Below are 21,954 nucleotides of genomic sequence, written 5' to 3' on the forward strand. Positions count from 1 at the left end.
GCCCATCATTGTGAACTTGGGGGCCACAGAGTCTGACATAAATTTCTCTAAACTAGCCTCAAACTAAATCTAGGGCAAGAAAAGCCAGGCCCCTCATATTGGGAATAACCACATCCAGGGAAGAGGAACAGAGGCTATTCTGTACCCAGGCCCCCTCAAGTAGCCCACCTTAATTCAGAGCTGCCTTCCCCTAGGTATTGGCTGAAGACAACCCACCTGGACTTGCTCATAACCAAGCCCCTATCATTGTAGAGTTGACTTCGGGGGACCAGCCACAGAGCAGCAGTACCCGCTTTCACAAGAAGCAAAAGCAGGCATCCAAGAACACCTGACCAGACTCAAAGAAGCAGGCATTCTAGCTGAGTGCCAGTCTCCCTGGAACACCCCACTCCTACCAGTCAAAAATCCAGGAGGTGGGTACTGACTGGTCCAAGACCTGCGAACCATCAACAAGGTGACTGGGTTTTTTGCATCTGGTGGTCCAAAACCCATATATCCTCCTCAGCCATATCCTGGGGTCTGCCAAATGGTTCACTTGCTAGACTTAAAGGACGCCTTTTTCTGCCTCAAGCTGGCCCCCCCAAACCAGCCCTTGTTTGCCTTTGAATGGACCGAACCAGATACGGGGCGGCAGATGCAGTTAACATGTATGTGGCTTCCACCAGGGCTCAAGAACTTACCCACTCTCTTTGGAGAGGCATTGGCTGCAGACCTTGCCAGCTTTCCAAGGGATGCCACATGCTGCGCCCTCCTGCAGTACGTAGATGACCTCCTCCTTGCCAGTGACACCCAAGAGAACTGTTTAGAGGGCACAAAGGCCCTCCTGCAACTCCTGTCAGACTCAGGATACCGAGTCTCATAGAAGAAAGCACAAATATGCCAGCTACAAGTCCAGTACTTAGGCTTCCTCCTCACCCAGGGAAAGAGGACACAAGGGCTAAAGAGGAAGAGAGTCATTACATGAAAAGGAAAAGGTGGCCCTCAGGGTTCTCACACAGACTGTTGGCCCCTGGCAATGGCCGGTTGCGTACCTGTCAAACTGGACCCAGTTGCCCCAGGATGGCCACCATACCTCAGCACCAACAGCCACAGTTCTACTCATTAAGGAAGCAGACAAACTTACCCTGGAACAAGAATTCATTTTTACATTGCAAAGGACACCAAAAGGGAAATGATCCTATAACACAGGAAAATCACCTGGCAAATGAAGCAGCTAAAGCAGCAGCCAGTAAGGAGACAGGTAAAAAGCACCTTCCCTCACCATGGCTCTAACATCCCCAGTGGAGACCCCTCCATCCAAGTACACTGAAAAAAAAAAAGACTAGGCCATGGCTGAAGAAGCCACCCTAACTGAGAAAGGGTGGTAGGTGCTGCCTGATGGATGCATCTTTGTCCCAACTGAAACTGGAAGGCTTCTAGTCAGCAAGTACCATCAGCTCACCCACCAAAGAAAAACTTCATTGGAGGCCCTCCTCAAAAAGCAATACTACATCAACCAGTTGCCAGCATTGTGTCAGGCAACAAGTGAGCAGTGCATGACTTGTGACAAAAATAACGCTCAGTTTGCACTGCGACCCCTGCCAGGTGTCCAAAGGGAAAGAGTTGACCCTTTGAAGGCCCAGAAATAGACTTCACAGATGTCCAGCCAAGCAGAGGACTCAGACACCTCCTAGTAATAGTGTGTACATACTCTGGGTGGGTCAAAGCCTTCCTGACCAGAAGAGAATGAAGCCAGAAGGTAGCCAAAGTCCTCCTGAGGGAGATTATGCCCTGGTTGGGCCTACTGTCTACAATTCACAGTGACAATGGACCTGCCTTTGTAGCAGATGCAGTACAGATTTTAACTAAATCTCTCAACATCACCTGAAAACTCCACATTGCCTAAAGGCCCCAAAGTTCAGGGAAGGTGAAGTGAATGAATCGAACCCTCAAGGGAACCCTAGCCAAGTTCTGTCAGGAAACTGGCCTCCCGGGCTGGACCTACTACTCCTGGCCCTCCTGCATGCCCGTTGCATACCTGGAGCACAAGGCTTTTCCCCTTTTGAATTAGTGTATGGATGGGACCCCCATCCACCCACCCCCACCCCCACCCCCACCATGTCTAGGAACCCTTCCAGGGAACCTACACCAAATAGGAAATAAGGGAGTAAGGGAACAGCTCCAAGCCTTAGGAGCCACCCTAAATAAGCTGCAACAATACACCATAGAAAGAGCCCTGATCTCCTTGGGGACCCCAATACAGTCCTTCCAGGTAGGGGACTCAGTCTGGGTGAATTATTGGAAAAAGAACCCCTTCAGCCTCAATGAACTGGGCCCCACATTGTTGTTCTAACCACTCCTACTGCCCTCAAGGTTTCAGGCATCACTCTGTGGGTCCATCATTCCAAAGTAAAGAAGGTTCATCATTCTGATGAAAAATATATCGGTGGAGAGGCCAGCTAAACCACAAGAACCCCCTCCACCTCCACATCTGATGAGAGCCCTCTAACTAATGAACACCTGCATGCCATGGATCCTGGTCTTCACTAGTGTGGAATCTCTCATTGTGGGGATTGAACTCTCCGCTGCTGCCCCTTCTAATTGGACTGTCCCCCACACCACAGAGTTGCCCTTTCCATTGTTTATTGAGTAATCGTAGGTTGTGCTGCTGTGCTTGCTTCCCTCTCTTAACTTCAGTCTTGGGACTCAGCCTGTCTAACCCCCACATCTCCAAACCAGGTTTCTCCCCAGTACTTCTCTATAATGTTTCCTCTATACTTGCTTGGGCTGTGCCTAATTGCCCAAACAGCATTGAGACAGGAGCACCCTGTGTTGTACACTTTTACACTGTCATCAGAAGGATTCTATCATAAACCAAGATGATGCTCTCTAAAATGAATTGTTTAAAGGGGCATCAGAGGGTGGAATGATGAAGAAATACTCAGAAAGTTCTCAAATCCCTCCCACTCTTGGCAGGTATGGTGGGAAGCTGAGGAAGCCAAAGAAACAAGGTTTCTATTAAGGCTTCAGGAATGTAGAGGAATCACAAGCTGCTTGGGTGCATGGGATTGAAACAATGTAACAATGTATTCCCCCCACCAGGACTCAGTGGTATGGAACAGCTTGTTGAGCATAGTCATAGAAGCCCATTAGTTTACAATACGGTATCCAGATAACCTTTACAAAAATGGATTCAAATATAACTAGCATCCTGAATACACCTATAGTGACTTAATAGCTCCCACTGAAATGGTTCCTGGGTGCTGACTCCCCCCTAGCTTTGTAGTAAATGTATAAAAGACATGGCCCTGCTGTACTCAGGGCTCAGACCTTTGGAGATCACTCTCCTCTGAGCCCGCCAGTGTAAAATAAACCTCCACCCTCCAATACCTCCGAGTGCCACTTGGTTCTTCTGTCAGTGATCCAATCCAGGGTTTCCAGTTTTCCATAACACTGTTTTTAATTTTTGGAGGAATCTCCATAGCTGCACCGGTTTACATGCTTACCAACAGTATGCAAGGGGTCCCTTTTTTTTCCTTATCCTCTCTAACACTTGTTTTCTCATTCTCATCTTTTTGATAAAAGCCATTTTAACAGTTGTGAGGTAATATCTCATTGTGGCTTTGATTTGCATTTCCCTGATCAATAGTGATGCTGAGAACCCTTTTACTTATTTGTTGGCCATCTGTATGCCTTCCTTGGAAAAATGGCTATTTCCTTCCTCTGCCCATTTCTTAATTGGATTGTTTTTTGCTATTGAGTTGTATGAGTTCTTTATATATTTTGGATATTAACCCCTCACCAGATATATGACTTGCAAATATTTTCTCCCATTCCATAGATTGCCTTTTCATTTTGTTGATGGTTTCCTTTTCTGAGAAATCTTTTAGTTTGATATGGTCCCATTGTTTATTTTTGCTTTTGTTGCCTTTGCTTTTGGTGTCTAATACCAAAAATGATTGTCATGAACAAAGTCAAGGAGTTTAAACCCTATGTTTTCTTCTAGTTTTATCATTTCAGGTCTTATTCTCAAATCTTTCCATTTGATTAGATTAGATTTCCAAAGTCTAATCCATTTTGGTTGACTTTTCTGTATGGTATAAGGGTCCAGTTTCATTCTTTTGTAGTTTTCTCAGCTCCATTTATTGAAGAGACTACCCTTCCTCATTACATATTTTTGGCTCCTTTGTTGTAAATTAATTGACCATATTTGCATAGGTTTATTTCTGGGCTCTTTGTCTTATTCCATTAATTTATGTGACTTTTTAATCCCCAAACCATACCATTTTGATTACTATAACTTTTTAATATAGTTTGAAATCAGGAAGTGTAATGTTGCCAGCTTTGTTCTTCTTTCTCAAGTTAGCTTAGGCTATTCAGGGTCTTTTGTGGTTCCATACAAATTTTAGGATTGTTTTCCCATTTCTGTGAAAAATGTCCTTGGAATTTGGACAGAGATCACATTTTATTTCTAGATTGTTTTGGGTAGTACCAACATATTAACAGTTTAAATTCTTCCAGTCCATAAGCACAGTGTGTCTTTCCATTTATTTGTGTCTTCAATTTCTTTCATCAATGTCTTATAGTTTTCAGTGTATTGGTCTTTCACCTCATTGGTTAAATTTGTTCCTAGGTATTTTATTCTTTTGATGCAACTTTAAAATGGGATTGTTTTCTTAATTTCTCTTTCTGATAGTTTGTTATTAGTGTATAGAAATTCCATTGAATTTTGAATATTGATTTTGTATCCTGCAACTTTACTGAATTCGTATATTAGTTCTAACATTTTTGGTGGAATCTGTAAGGTTTTCTGTATGCAATAGTGTGTCATCTGCAAATATAGAGACAGTTTACTTCTTCCTTTTCAGTTTGGATGCCTTTTATCTCTTTTTCCTTTCCTGATAGCTCTGACTAGGTCTTCCAGTACTATGTTAAATAAAAGTGGCCAAAGTGGCCATCCTTGTCTTGTTTCTGATCTTTCAACTTTCCACACTGACCATCATATTAGCTGTGGGCTTGTCATATATGGCCTTTTTTATGTTGAGTTGTATTCCTTCTATACCCATATCATATACCTCGTTTGTTGAGAGTTTTTGTCGTGAATGGATGTTGAATTTTGCCATAAAGCTTTTTTCTGTATCCATTGAGATGATCATATGATTTTCATCCTTTATTTTGTCCATGAGGTATATCACATGCATCATAACCAAATAGGATTTATTCCAGGGGTGAAAGGATGTTTCAACTTCTAAAAATTAATCCTTAATTTGACTTCATTTATGTCAACATATGTCCTAATTTGCTCAAGACAGTCCTACTTTATGATTGTTGTCTTGGTATAATTAAAAATAAAACTCCCTCAAATAAGCACATAAAAACATGTTCCTCATTATTAGTTATTAGGGAAATACATATTAAAACTAAAGTAAGGTACCACTACACACTCACTAGAATGGCTAAAATTATAATTGCTGACCATACTCATTGTTGGTGCAGATATGGAGAAACTACTATACTTTTAATACATTGCTATAATGTAAAATAGTGCACATGCTTTGGAAAATTTGCAAATAAAAACTTAAATGCATCTACCACACCACCCACCCATTTCTATGCCTAGATGTTTACATAAGAAACATGAATATATATGTCCATACCAAGACTTTCACATGAATGTTTATAGCAATTTTACTTGTAATAACTCCCAAACGTCCATCAACAAAAATTTGTCCCACAAAAAGCCTGAAAGAATACTTGAGGGAAACGCACAGAAAATGTCACAGCTGGGCAATAAACTAAAGAATGAACCTATTCTTTGTATTTTTTTTCTGTTTAGAGAAAACTAAAATTTAGAAACAACTTGCAAAAAGCCACAAAAATTGTAAATACATCAAGGGAGACTTCAGTTACCTTTTTCTTTCCTGAAAAAATTCATGTGCTTTCCTGTGTTTTTCCGGCCAATAAAAGCACTGACTTATTTTTAATGAAGGCTTGTTATATTAAAAAATAATCAGCCTTATTTATGATGACCCCTTATACATAATCATATCATAATTCATGATAGTTCACATTAGATTCCTTCAAGACTGAAGAGTAATATTAATTTAAATATTTACAACAAGTTTTGATACATAAAGCTACTGACCCTTGCCAGTTAGTGAATGGTACCAATATGGCCTTTGGGACAAGGAATTGTAAAGACAAGCATTTTAGGGAAACAAAAGACCTCCCACTGTTATTGAGTATAATTCTGATCATAGAATGAAATGGCCAATAAGATAATAATATATTCATCAGCATTTTGAGATACAATGAACACTTAAGAGGGAAAAAACCTATGTGTAGATGTGGACTTTAATGTATTTTGGTGGCAGTAACTCACTGATAATCTTTTCTCCAGGGAAGATTTTTGATTGCAAGGATAAAAGAAAGAAACAAATTAGTCTTTGATCTTAAATAGCAATTTAGTTTAGAAATTGATTAATATAAAATAATAAGCTGGCTTTCAAGTAACATTGGTTATAGCATTTTATAAACATTCCCCAAAGATTAAGTTATATTAATATGATGTTTTATATACAGTAGCCCCCCCAAAAGTGCTGTAGACCAATTTCAGTTCCTAGCCATTTGAGCAGGAGAGGTTGGGTAAGGTTGGGAAGGAGAGGAGAAGGTGGTAAGGCCAACAAGAAAAAATAAAAATGCAAAGTAGAACAAGAGAAAGCAGAGAAATGTTTTGTAAGTTTCTAAAATAAATAATTTCCAGTGACCACCAGCTGATACTTGAAGCTTTGGGCTCCTTATAGAGTGTAGAAGAGTCTGTTGGTTGTCTACTCAACATCTATTTTCCTACATACATGAGCTAAAATGATCTTTTTTTTTTTTTTTGTAGATAATTATTTTTCATTTAAGGGTAGTTGACACACAGTATTACATTACATTAGTTTCAGGTGTACAACACAGTGATTCAACATTTATATACATGATAAATCTAGGTACCAGCTATCACCATACCAAGTTGTTACAATATTTTGACTATATTCCTTATGCTATACATTACATCCCGGTTAATTATTTATTTTACAATTGGAAGTGTGTACTTTTTTTTGTTATTGTTGTGAGGGCATCTCTCATATTTATTGATCAAATGGTTGTTAACAACAATAAAATTCTGTATAGGGGAGTCAATGCTCAATGCACAATCATTAATCCACCCCAAGCCTAATTTTTGTCAGTCTCCAATCTTCTGAAGCATAACGAACAAGTTCTTACACGGTGAACAAGTTCTTACATAGTGAATAAGTTCTTACATGGTGAACAGTACAAGGGCAGTCATCACAGAAACTTTTGGTTTTGCTCATGCATTATGAACTATAAACAGTCAGGTCAAATATGAATACTCATTTGATTTTTATACTTGATTTATATGTGGATACCACATTTCTCTCTTTATTATTATTATTTTTAATAAAATGCTGAAGTGGTACGTAGATACAAGATAAAGGTAGAAAACAGAGTTTAGTGTTGTAAGAGAGCAAATGTAGATGATCAGTTGTGTGCCTGTAGACTATGTGTTAATCCAAGCTAGACAAGGGCAATAAAACATCCACGTATGCAGAAGATTTCTCTCAGAACAGGGGGGGTGAGGTTCTAAGCCTCACCTCTGTTGATCCCCAATTTCTCACCTGATGACCGCCCTGCGACTGTGCCTGTCTTAGGTTGTTCCTCCCTTGAGGAATCTTACCCGTCTCTGGCTAACCAGTAATCTTTCAGGGCCATACAGGGAAATATAAAGTTCGTAAGTGAGAGAGAAGCCTTATTGTTTGAAAAGGTTAGCTTTTTACTTCTTTGCATATCTATGCCCTGTGCCTTCTATGCCCAGCATTTGTCTTGAGGTATCTTTACCACTGGGAAGAATTATGATACTCGGTAAATTTGATAGGAGGCACGAATTCTATTTAAGGGTTGTAATTGGGAAGGAAGAAGAAAAGCTATAGAACTAGCAGGCAGAAGAAAACCTGGGAAGATTGATTATTTCTTTGACATAACTTCTTGTAGAGTAACTTCAGCATGTATAAGTTTTAAACTACTAATTAAATTGCGCACACACATTAACAAAGTAGGAGTATAGTTACATAACCAAAGCATACCTGTAATTACCAGCCATCTCCAGTGAAACCAAGAAAACCAGTTAGGCACCTTAGGCATTTGTGAAAACTTATCTATGATATGGTGGATATTGTCCAACTGAACTTGAACAGTCTGAGAGAAATCAAATTAAAACAACCCATTCCTGAGGACTGTTCACATCCCATATGTTCTTTTAACAGTAAATAGTCTGTAGTTGTAAGACTTTGGAGCACTACAATTTGCACTTCTCCTAATTCTTGGTTGAGTTCCAACAGTATAGATCCAGTCAAATTTGTTGTTTTACTGTATGCACAGGCCAGCTTAGATATCTCCTTCATTCCCATGGCAAGTCCAGGAGCTGGTGGGATGAGTGCATCTACAGCTGTAGCAGTGCGTGGATCATTGTTGGGGTATTTTGATGATCATCTTCTGGCATGAGTCTTCCAGAGAGTGCTGATATTGGAAGTTCTTTTTCATATCGTATCTTAGTTCATTTTCAGGATAGCCCAATAAGGCTTTGATCCTCTGTATAAACACAAACAGACCCTCCCTTTGCCTACACTTTTATATGCCCTTTATACCCTTGTGTAGAACTCTTTGGAGGACTCCACACAGGAACTGCCTTTTTTTCTTTATCATTAATCTACACTTACATAACGAATATTATGTTTACTAGGCTCTCCCCTATACCAGGTCCCCCCTATAAACCCCTTTACAGTCACTGTCCATCGGCATAGCAAATGTTGTAGAATCACTACTTGCCTTCTCTGTGTTGTACAGCCCACCACTTTCTCCCACCCCCCCATGCATGCTAATCTTAGTACCCCCCTTCTTCTCCCCCACCTTATCCCTCCCTACTCACCCATCCTCCCCAGTCTTTTTCCCTTTGGTACCTGTTAGTCCATTCTTGAGTTCTGTGATTCTGCTGCTGTTTTGTTCCTTCAGTTTTTCGTTTGTTCTTATATTCCACAGATGAATGAAATCATTTGGTATTTCTCTTTCTCCACTTGGCTTGTTTCACTGAGCATAATACCCTCCAGCTCCATCCATGTTGCTGCAAATGGTAGGATTTGCCCTTTTCTTATGGCTGAGTAGTATTCCATTGTGTATATGTACCACATCCTCTTTATCCATTCATCTATCGATGGACATTTAGGTTACTTCCAATTCCTGGCTATTGTAAATAGTGCTGTGATAAACATAGGGGTGCATTGGTCTTTCTCATACTTGATTGCTGCATTCTTAGGGTAAATTCCTAGGAGTGGAATTCCTGGGTCAAATGGTAAGTCTGTTCTGAGCATTTTGATGTACCTCCATACTGCTTTCCACAATGGTTGAACTAATTTACATTGCCACCAGCAATGTAGGAGGGTTCCCCTTTCTCCACAGCCTCGCCAACATTTGTTGTTGTTTGTCTTTTGGATGGCAGCCATCCTTACTGGTGTGAGGTGATACCTCATTTTAGTTTTAATTTGCATTTCTCTGATAATTAGCGATGTGGAGCATCTTTTCATGTGTCTGTTGGCCACCTGTCTTTCTTTTTTGGAGAACTGTCTGTTCAGTTCCTCTGCCCATTTTTTAATTGGGTTATTTGTTTTTTGTTTGTTGAGGTGTGTGAGCTCTTTATATATTTTGGACGTCAAGCCTTTATCGGTTGTGTCATTTTCAAATATATTCTCCCATACTGTAGGGTTCCTTTTTGTTGTAGTGATGGTGTCTTTTGCTGTACAGAAGCTTTTCAGCTTAATATAGTCCCACTTGTTCATTTTTGCTGTTGTTTTCCTTGCCCGGGGAGATATGTTCAAGAAGAAGTCACTCATGTTTATGTCTAGGAGGTTTTTGCCTATGTTTTCTTCCATGAGTTTAATGGTTTCATGACTTACATTCAGGTCTTTGATCCATTTTGAATTTAGTTTTGTGTATGGGGTTAGACAATGGTCCAGTTTCATTCTCCTACATGTAGCTGTCCAGTTGTGCTAGCACCATCTGTTGAAGAGACTGTCATTTCGCTATTGTATGTCCATGGCTCCTTTATCAAATATTAATTGACCATATATGTCTGGGTTAATGTCTGGATTCTCTAGTCTGTTCCATTGGTCCATGGCTCTGTTCTTGTGCCAGTACCAAATTGTCTTGATTACTATGGCTTTATAGTAGATCTTGAAGTTGGGGAGTGAGATCCCCCATACTTTATTCTTCTTTCTCAGGATTGCTTTGGCTATTCGGGGTTTTTGGTGTTTCCATATGAATTTTTGAATTATTTGTTCCAGTTCATTGAAGAATGTTGCTGGTAGTTTCATAGGGATTGCATCAAATCTGTATATTGCTTTGGGCAGGATGGCCATTTTGACGATATTAATTCTTCCTAGCCACGAGCATGGGATGCGTTTCCATCTGTTAGTGTCCCCTTTAATTTCTCTTAAGAGTGACTTGTAGTTTTCAGAGTATAAGTCTTTCACTTCTTTGGTTAGGTTCATTCCTAGGTATTTTATTTTTTTTGATGCAATTGTGAATGGAGTTGTTTTCCTGATTTCTCTTTCTGTTGGTTCATTGCTAGTGTATAGGAAAGCCACAGATTTCTGTGTGTTGATTTTGTATCCTGCAACTTTGCTGTATTCCAATATCAGTAGTTTTGGGGTGGAGTCTTTAGGGTTGTTTATGTACAGTATCATGTCATCTGCAAATAGTGACAGTTTAACTTCTTCTTCACCAATCGGGATTCCTTGTATTTTTTTGTTTTGTCTGATTGCCGTGGCTAGGACCTCCAGTACTACGTTAAATAACAGTGGGGAGAGTGGGCATTCCTGTCTAGTTCCCGATCTCAGAGGAAATGCTTTCAGCTTCTCACTGTTCAATATAATGTTGACTGTGGGTTTATCATAGATGGCCTTTATTATGTTGAGGTACTTGCCCTCTATTCCCATTTTGCTGAGAGTTTTTATCATGAATAGATGTTGAACTTTGTCAAATGATTTTTCAGCATCTATGGAGATGATCATGTGGTTTTTGTCTTTCTTTTTGTTGATGTGGATGATGTTCATGGACTTTGAAATGTTGTACCATCCTTGCATCCCTGGGATGAATCGCACTTGGTCATGGTGTATGATCCTTTTGATGTATTTTTGAATTCGGTTTGCCAATATTTTGTTGAGCATTTTTGCATCTACATTCATCAGGGATATTGGTCTGTAGTTTTCTTTTTTGGTGGGGTCTTTGCCTGGTTTTGGTATTAGGGTGATGTTAGCTTCATAGAATGAGTTTGGGAGTATCCCCTCCTCCTCTATTTTTTGGAAAACTTTAACGAGAATGGGTATTATGTCTTCCCTGTATGTCTGATAAAATTCCGAGGTATATCCATCTGGCCCGGGGGTTTTGTTCTTTGGTAGTTTTTTTATTACCACTTCAATTTCGTTGCTGGTAATTGGTCTGTTTAGATTTTCTGTTTCTTTCTGGGTCAGTCTTGGAAGGTTGTGTTTTTCTAGGAAGTTGTCCATTTTTCCTAGGTTTCCCAGCTTGTTAGCATATAGGTTTTCATAGTATTCTCTAATAATTCTTTGTATTTCTGTGGGGTCCGTCGTGATTTTTCCTTTCTCATTTCTGATACTGTTGATTTGTGTTGACTCTTTTTTCTTCTTAAGAAGTCTGGCTAGAGGCTTATCTATTTTGTTTATTTTCTTGAAGAACCAGCTCTTGATTTCATTGATTTTTGCTATTGTTTTATTCTTCTCAATTTTAGTTATTTCTTCTCTGATCTTTATTATGTCCCTCCTTCTGCTGACCTTAGGCCTCATCTGTTCTTCTTTTTCCAATTTTGATAATTGTGACATTAGACCATTCATTTGGGATTGTTCTTCCTTTGTTAAATATGCTTCGATTGCTATATACTTTCCTCTTAAGACTGCTTTTGCTGTGTCCCACAGAAGTTGGTGCTTAGTGTTGTTGTTGTCATTTGTTTCCATATATTGCTGGATCTCCATTTTGATTTGGTCATTGATCCATTGATTATTTAGGAGCGTGTTGTTAAGCCTCCATGTGTTTGTGAGCCTTTTTTCTTTGTTTGTACAGTTTATTTCTAGTTTTATGCCTTTGTGGTCTGAAAAGTTGGTTGGTAGGATTTCAATCTTTTGGAATTTACTGAGGCTCTTTTTGTGGCCTAGTATGTGGTCTATTCTGGAGAATGTTCCACGTGCACTTGAGAAGAATGTGTATCCTGTTGCTTTTGGATGTATAGTTCTATAGATGTCTATTAGGTCCATCTGCTCTACTGTGTTGTTCAGTGCTTCCGTGTCCTTACTTATTTTCTGCCCGGTGGATCTATCCTTTTGGGTGAGTGGTGTGTTGAAGTCTCCTAGAATGAATGCATTGCAGTCTATTCCCCTCTTTAGTTCTGTTAGTATTTGTTTCACATATGCTGGTGCTCCTGTGTTGGGTGCATATATATTTAGAATGGTTATATCCTCTTGTTTGACTGAGCCCTTTATCATTATGTAGTGTCCTTCTTTATCTCTTGTTACTTTCTTTGTTTTGAAGTCTATTTTGTCTGATATTAGTACTGCAACTCCTGCTTTCTTCTCGCTGTTGTTTACCTGAAATATGTTTTTCCATCCCTTGACTTTTAGTCTGTTCATGTCTTTGGGTTTGAGGTGGGTTTCTTGTAAGCAGCATATAGATGGGTCTTGCTTTTTTATCCATTCTATTACTCTGTGTCTTTTGATTGGTGCATTCAGCCCATTAACATTTAGGGTGACTATTGAAAGATATGTACTTATTGCCATTGCAGGCTTTAAATTCGTGGTTACCAAAGGTTCAAGTTTAGCCTCTTTAGTATCTTACTGCCTAATTTAGCTCGCTTATTGAGCTGTTATATACACTGTCTGGAGATTCTTTTCTTCTCTCCCTTCTTATTCCTCCTCCTCCATTCTTCATATGTTGGGTGTTTTGTGCTGTGCTCTTTGTAGGAGTGCTCCCATCTAGAGCAGTCCCTGTAAGATGTCCTGTAGAGGTAGTTTGTGGGAAGCAAATTCCCTCAGCTTTTGTTTGTCTGGGAATTGTTTAATGCCACCATCATATTTGAATGATAGTCATGCTGGATACAGTATCCTTGGTTCAAGGCCCTTCTGTTTCATTGCATTTAATATATCATGCCATTCTCTTCTGGCCTGTAGGGTTTTTGTCGGGAAGTCTGATGTTAGCCTGATGGGTTTTCCTTTATAGGTGACCTTTTTCTCTCTAGCTGCCTTTAAAACTCTTTCCTTGTCCTTGATCTTTGCCATTTTAATTATTATGTGTCTTGGTGTTGTCCTCCTTGGATCCTTTCTGTTGGGGGTTCTGTGTATTTCCGTGGTCTGTTCGATTATTTCCTCCCCCAGTGTGGGGAAGTTTTCAGCAATTATTTCTTCCAAGATACTTTCCATCCCTTTACCTCTCTCTTCTTCTTCTGGTACCCCTATAATATGGATATTGTTCCTTTTGGATTGGTTACACAGTTCTCTTAACATTGTTTCATTCCTGGAGATCCTTTTATCTCTCTCTATGTCAGCTTCTATACGTTCCTGTTCTCTGTTTTCAATTCCATCAATGGCCTCTTGCATTCTATCCATTCTGCTTATAAACCCTTCCAGAGTTTGTTTCATTTCTGTGATCTCCTTTCTGGCATCTGTGATCTCCCTCCGGACTTCATCCCATATCTCTTGTGTGTTTCTCTGCATGTCTGTCAGCATGTTTATGATTCTTATTTTGAATTCTTTGTCAGGAAGACTGGTTAGGTCTGTCTCCTTCTCTGGTGTTGTCTCTGTGATCTTTGTCTGCCTGTAACTTTGCCTTTTCATGGTGATAGGAGTAGTTTGCAGAGCTGGGACAAGTGACGGCTGGAAGAACTTCCCTTCTTGTTGGTTTGTGGCCCTCCTCTCCTGGGAGAACAGCGACCTCTAGTGGCTTGTGCTGGGTAGCTTCGTGCAGACAGGGCTTCTGCTTCCTGCCCGGCTGCTATGGAGTTTATCTCTGCTGTTGCTGTTGGCGTGGCCTGGCTCGGGCCTCTGCTCCAAAGTGGTGGATTCCAGTTGGAGGGGGAGCGGCCTGGAGGCTATTTATCTCCATAAGGGGCCTCCGAGCTCCCTGCAGCCCAGGGGTTTAGGGTGCCCAGAGATCCCCGGATTCTCTACCTCTGGATTAAGTGTCCTGCCCTGCCCCTTTAAGACTTCCAAAAAGCACTCGCCAAAACAAAACAACGACCAGAAGAAAGGAAAAAAAATTTTTAATTAAAAAAATAAAATATGAAAAATAAAAAATGGCCACTCGTTTTTCTTTATTCTCCGGCGCCATCCTCAGGCATCTGCTTACCAGTCTTGCTGCCCTGTTTCCCTTGTATTGGTGTCCCTATCCCTTTAAGAGTTCCAAAAAGTGCTCGCCAAAACAAAACAGCAAAAAAAAAAAAAAAAAAAAGGCCGCTCGCTTTTCTTATGTCCTGCAGCACCAGGCCTCTGGTACCCGCTCACCGTTCTTGCTGCCCTGTTTCCCTAGTATCCAGGGCCCCGCGCACGCACTGTGTCTGCACTCCGGTCCGGATGGCGGAGGCTGGGTGTTCAGCAGTCCTGGGCTCCGTCTCCCTCCCGCTCTGCCTACTCTTCTCCCTCTGGGATCTGGGGGGAGGGGCGCTCAGGTCCCGCGGGGCCAGGGCTTGTATCTTCCCCCTTTACAAGGCACTGGGTTCTCGCAGGTGTGGATGTGGTCTGGATGTTCTCCTGTGTCCTCTGGTTTTTTTTCTAGGAAGAGTTGTCTTTGTTATATTTTCATAAATATATTTGGTTTTGGGAGGAGATTTCCACTGCTCTACTCACGCAGCCATCTTGGCTCCCTTTCCTAAAATGGTCTTTATTTTGTTCAAATAGGCCCATGAGGCCATGTACTTGAGAGGCTGGCTTGATTCCCAGACTCAAGAGCAAATCCTAATTTGTCTTTGGAATTCTCATTTTACTTCCAGTAATTGATTTAGAAAGAACACATAACTCAATTCTGACCAATCAGAAATGCGAATCTGTTGGAAGCTTCTAGGAAAGGCTTTCTCACTCTCATGTAAGAACCCAGAAGGACATCTTCTCTTACTCAGTTGGGCACTACTGTATCTAGATGTGATTTCCAGAGCTGCTTCAGCTACTTTCCTATCATAGGGAAAGGAAGTCTGGAAAAACTTCATACCAAGCAAGGGGCAGAAATGACAATTGAGAAGCAACCAAGTCCTCAAAGATGTCATTTAGCTATTAAATTATCCAGCCCTGGAGTTGCTACTAATCAGTCAAGAGATCTTGAAGACTGTTTCCTCAACTATAAAATCAGGAAGACAAATCTTTGACTTGATCCTTCTGGAATTATTCAGCTCTATCATTCCATGGGTTTTGTAATCCATAAACCATTTCACTGAAGCTACTGAACGCTTCTTGCTGGTGAATATATATAAGTGGAGAATGCAAACATCAGTGAGTTCTAACATGATCTCTCAACTGTAATTTCTAGGAACACAAGTTTTAAAAGTTGCCTGGTTGCAAGTATTAGATTTCTAGGCTTTCCAAATATCGAAGGCTGTTATGTGCACAGCATTGATACAATATGAGAAATAATTGGTAAGTAACTTGAATAAGTGATGAGTAGCAGAATCTAGGCTGGAACTCCCAGCATTTTTATTATTATATTGATCACAATATAAAAGAAGAGATGGGTTATGCCAGGCAGTCTTACCTCACCCATTTTTCTTTGGGCCATTATACCTTTGTATTAGGGTATTTTGTAACTTGGTGATTTTCATGCTACTCTGACTTGACAGTTTTGAAATTCCAGCTTGAATGAGATGAAATAGAATTGTCTTTTGCACCAGGAAGTCACAGGGACTATCCTCTTTTTTGCTTTCTGTGATGTTGCTATTACCACCTGTTAATTTATATCCAATGTTTCAAAACCATTTTCTATTGGTCTGGAATTTGTTAATGATGTTTCAGAATTGCTTGACCTTTAAATAATTTGCTGTCATTTATTTTCAAGGCAAAAAAGGAAAAAGGGATGCTCGCATCAAACGGGGTTTTAAGCTAAATGATCTCCAAGGCCTTATCCCACTCTTGAGAATTCCTGAGAAGAATTCTCTTTCCCCATTGGAATTTTTCCCATTTTCAAAAACAACTATTAATGTTTCCAAGTTATTGATAGAAGAAGATGCTGTTTAGTCTTAAGCCATCTAAAACCAGCCTCATTTGTAAGCAAAAATGCAGGGATTTTCAGGTGCCTGGGGATGGTCCTGTTGGTCCAGCACCTGTGTTTTAAATGCCTTTGTAAGGCAGTTAAACACCATCTGAGACAGAATTCTCCTGTCAAGAAAAGATGGACAAGAGCACTCTCCAAATATTTTTCCAAGTTCAAATTTCTATGAATCAAGATGATATGAATCAGGAAATTAGTAAAGGCTATTTTACCCTCTTCCATATCAATCAAACATTTGATGATGAATCCCTACAATATACAAGGTAATCTGTTCTTATTTCATGCAAAAATTAAAATGTTATAGCCAGAGAATTAAGTCAACAGCAATGTAAACATTACCTTACAAATCCTGCACAAAGAAAGCAATTGAAAGAGATAGTGGTGGGAAGGGGTCAAGAGTAATTTCTGCAATTCATGGCCTAAATAAAATAGTACCTTTGCTCCCCATCTATATAACAATAGCATATTGAATGCTTTTGACTATTAGTAAAAGCTACCTGTTAGAAAGGATTTAGAGTTCTATGAATTATGACAGAGCAAATACAAACATGATTTGGGAATCTTAAAACTAATATTTTCACTCAATTTTTTTAAAAAGCATACAAACTCTTGGTCATAATGGTCCTAGTACTGCAAACATCACAGCCAAGAGACAAGTTTTCCTCTGGACAGAAAGTCCTTTATTTGGAAATAATGTTAGGGAAAGCCAGCCTGTTTTCATGCCTCTGCCTCACCTCCTCTCCTATGTCTTTTCCTTGATTCCATTGATGCTCTCTAGTTACAGGCACAGTTCCACCCCATTTCTGTCTAGTCATAACTTCTGCAAACCATCTGCAAGCTCTTCAGAATTAGCTCATCTTACCAGACTTTAGCCCTTGAGCTGTTCCCTCAAGCCTCCGTTTCCAATGGTCTGGAGTGTCTGCTTTGTCTTGGATGCCTGAGCACCCCTACACTAGAGTGTCCTTTCTTTTCTTCCCCTTACCCAGGTTGCCTTGTCCTTGCATACAGCTTCTGCCTCAGTTTCCCTGTCTGTCTTCTCACCTCTCTTAGCTAATAGTGATGCTGCTGCTCCTAGGATCACGTAGGTCCTGCCAGGCCATCCTGTGAAACAGCTATCAGTATCTTAGAAGTCAGCACCAGACAACATTTTCCAGTACTGGGGCCAGTCTCCTAGCTTCAACACCCTCCTCCTCCTCCCAACTTTTTCCTGGGATCCACCCTTCCCTCATTTGAGTCTGAGTAGACTGGATGGGCCTCCATTCTAAGCCCCAGGGGATGGAGTTGGGGACCCAAGGAAGCCCACAGTGATTAGCTCAAGCTGGGCACATGACCTAAAATGTCCCAAATGTGGAAAATGTCAGGACTTCTTCAGGAAGTTGTAGGATAGTTGTTCCCTTTTCCTTGGTTAAATTTAAACCTGAAAGGTTGTAACTGAAGCAAGTTTGACACTAATATTTGTAGGTCACAGAGCAAGAGAACAAATGGAGGCCTAGGTTCTAAACAGAGAACCATATGCCTAAATTTGTGAAAATTATAAAATCAAACACAATGTTAAATATAAATTATTGTTCTCTCCTGTCTGGAAAATATGCTTTCATAATGACCTGGAAGGTCAGGTTCAAATTCTCAGCCTCAGATTTCTACTTTGGAACATGGTTAGATAAAAAGATCACATACACTTTGGCCCACCTCCTTACTCCTGCCTCACTTCTTTACCACAAAAGGACTCATAAGCCACGTATGAACATATCAGCCTGTTCATCTGAATCCCATACACACCCTCTTACAGCCAAGTCTTGGACCCAAAAGAATGCAAACTTCAAGTTTAGTTCATCTCATGTGGATGAACTCAAGGAAGAGGCCCACACGGGGCTGAGAACTAGCTTGGAGATTTCTGACAAGGAATTCTTGGGTCTATGGCACCTAGAGTACGATCTAGAGGGGTCTGAGAAGTTTCCAGGGGAGTACATGCCTTTTGCTCCAGAGGCTCTTTGACCCACAGGGAGGGCCAGGGCTGGGGGAGAACAAGAGAAGAACTCTCTGAAGTGCAGGATCCAGGGGAAGGATCCTTTTGCCTGGATCTAAGGGTAGCACTTAGCTTCAGGCAAACACTTCGCAACCACAAGGGACCTTGAGGGTAGGAGCTGTCTTAGAATAAATCCAACATACCAGGAGAGAACAAAACCAAACCAAGATATGGAAAGAACTGAGTTATAGTTACATCATGTGAATCTTCACATAAGCCATACCTCAATCCAACCCTATCCTGGGACTGTCCACTTTTATGAACTAATTATTAGGTTTCTGGGATGATGTTTCTGTCCCTTGTGGACTGAAAGAATCATGTCTGTTAGGCTCCTTGATCATGTTGTGTGAATGACTCATGTCTGGTCTGCTCTGCTTCCCAAGACTGTGGGATTAACCTTGATCTAACCGATCACTGCAGAAGAGAGTTCCTTCGTTCCCTTCCCCTACATCCTGGTAGGGAGGGAGTCATAGGTCTAGTGTTTGTTCTCTTCCTTTTTGCTTAGGTATCAGTCCCATTTTGCTTTGGTACCATCCTGCCTCATACCTGCATCCTCCTACTTTACAAGGGGAGGGAGCTATAAAATGCCAAACAATAATCCACTCATTAAAGTATTGCTAAATTTATTACAACAGTTAAACCAAATGAAAATACGCTGCAATGCAATGAACCACAAAGAAAAGAGTCAAACAACTTAATGAGTGCTGTAGTCTTGAAAACATCAGTTCTTCATCATCGGCTTCTTCAGAATGGGTCCAAACGTGAGAAGGAAATAAATACTCCTACTTTAAAAACTGGCTCTTCTGTTTGTTGACAATTTGCATTCATAATTTAAGAAGATACATATTTGTGTATAGTTTTGTCTCTTATACCCTATCTCCAATACCCTTTCTGATTTTAGTACCAGTTAAAAAAAGGCTCAGCTCAGAATTCTGGCTCCCTGGCAGAGACCGTAAACTCCAGAAATTAACTTCTTGAGGACATATGGAACATTACATGATAACAAATAAATAAATGGGAAAGCATATAATACTTTATTAATTTCAACTGAAATATCACCATGTTCCCTCTGAAATCATGTCCTATTATAGTGTATGATTTTAATTTAATCAAGAAAAATGTTGAGGTTGACAAGTCATACATGTGGATTTTTTTTAAGTGAGTAGCATAAAGAGAAAGGGGCAGTATGTACAGAAGCAGCAAGGGTTGACATGAAGAGATGGAAAAAGATGGAGATGCACAGAAAAGTAGAAGCCAGAGGCCAAAACCCACTCCAATAAACTTTCCAGAGTATCAGCCCAACCATAATTCATCTCCATTTTAAGAAACAACTTCCCTACTCCAGTAGATGGAGGGTATGTCTGCTGTATTTATACAACATGCTTCACCCCCACCCTTTCACTGTTGGCCATGAAGAGCAGGGTGGGCTGGAGCAGGAATAAAGATGTTGAGAAAATAACAGGAATGAGAGACTAAGATGGCCCAGAGAGATACTTGGCATACAGAAAGCAAAAGCATTGGCCAAGGATCTTGACAACTTTCCAGTTCCTGGCCACCTTTGCTTCCTGCCTATTGGTTCTGAGAGACGCCCCATAGCTTTCCAATAAAATATATATTTTCCCCCTCTTTAGGCTAGCTCCAGCAGGTTTTTGCTATTTTAAATGGTAATTCTTACCAAACATATGCTTTATAGAAGTTTCTCTTCTGATTTGTGTATGGATTTGCAGCTCTTTAAACTTTAAAGAAAATTTTAAGGATGACGTTTTTGGTCTGAGTGTATCCTGAAATTCTGAGATTATTGTCAGTTGAACAAGAATTTTCTCTTGTGCTACATAAGAAAGCTTTATTTAAAGCAATAATTTTTTAAAAATTAAGGCATCATTGGTATACAATCTTATGAAGGTTTCACAAGAGCAACATTGCAGTTTCAACATTCACTCATATTATCAAGTCATCCTCCCACATACCGTTGCAGTCACTGTCCATCAGCATATCAAGATGCTATAAAGTCACTACTTGTCTTCTCCATGCTATACTGCCTTCCTCATGACCCCCTACATTATGTATGCTAATTATAATACCCCTTAATCTCCTTCTCCCTCCCTCCTCACCCACACTCCCCACCCCCTTCCCTTTGGTAACCGCAAGTCCCTTCTTGGAGTCTGTTAGTCTGCTGCTGTTTTGTTCCTTCAGTTTTGCTTCATTGTTTACTCCACAAATGAGTGAAATCATTTGGTGCTTGTCTTTTTCTGCCTGGCTTATTTCCCTGAGCATAATACCCTCTAACTCTGTCCGTGTTATTTTCTTGGATTTGTTTTCTTCTTATGGCTGAATAACACTCCATTGTGGATATGTTCTACATCTTCTTTATCCATTCATCTACTGATAGACACTTAGGTTGCTTCCATATCTTGGCTATTGTAAATAGTGCTGCGATATACATAGGGGTGCATGTGTCTTTTTGAATCTGGGATCTTGTTTTCTTTGGGTAAATTCCTAGGAGTAGAATGACTGGATCAAATGTTATTTCTAGTTTTAGTTTTTTGAGGAACCTCCATATTGCTTTCCACAATGGTTGAACTAATTCACATTCCCACCAAGAGTGTAGGAGGGTCCCCCTTCTCCGCATCCTTGCTAGCATTTGTTGTTCCTTGTCTTTTGGATGTTGGCCATCCTAACTGGTGTGAGTTGATATCTCATTGTGGTTTTAATTTGCACTTCCCTGATAGTGATGTGGAGCATCTTTCCACATGCGTGTTGGCAATCTGAATTTCTTCTTTGGAAAAGTATCTGTTCAGATTCTCCTGTACATTTTCCAATTGGGTTATTTGCTTTTGGGGTGTTGAGGCATGTGAGTTCTTTATATATTTTGGATGTTAACCCCTTATCAGATATGTCATTTACAAATATATTCTTCCATACTGTGGGATGCCTTTTTTGTTCTGCTGATGGTATCCTTTGCTGTACAGAAGCTTTTTTGTCTGATGTAGTCCTATTTGTTCATTTTTGCTTTTGTTTTCCTTGCCTAAGAATATGTGTTCAGGAAAATTTTGCCTATGTTTTCTTCTAAGAGTTTTATGGTTTCATGATTTACATTCAGGTCTTTGATCCATTTCGAGTTTACTTTGTGTATGGAATTAGACAATAATCCAGTTTCATTCTCTTACATGTTGCTGTCCAGTTTTTCCAACACCAATTGTTGAACAGGCTGTCATCTCCCCATTGTATATCCATGGCTCCTTTATCATGTATTGATTGGCCATATATATATGTGGGTTTATATCTGGGTTCTCTATTCTATTCTATTGATCTATGGGTCTGTTCTTATGCCAGTACCAAATTGTTTTGATTACTATGGCTTTGTAGTAGAGCTTGAAGCTGGGAAGCAAGATACCCCCTGCTTTATTCTTCCTTCTTGGGATTGCTTTGGCTATTCGGGGTCTTTTGTGGTTCCATATGAATTTTAGAACTATTTGTTCTAGTTTGTTGAAGAACTAGAGCAGTCATTTTTACTGGATATAATGTGAGCAATTTGCAGTATTCTTGGAATTTTAAAATAAAGATCTTTCCTCTGAATT

Source organism: Manis pentadactyla, chromosome 7 (assembly GCF_030020395.1).
Source record: "Manis pentadactyla isolate mManPen7 chromosome 7, mManPen7.hap1, whole genome shotgun sequence".
NCBI lineage: Eukaryota > Metazoa > Chordata > Mammalia > Pholidota > Manidae > Manis > Manis pentadactyla.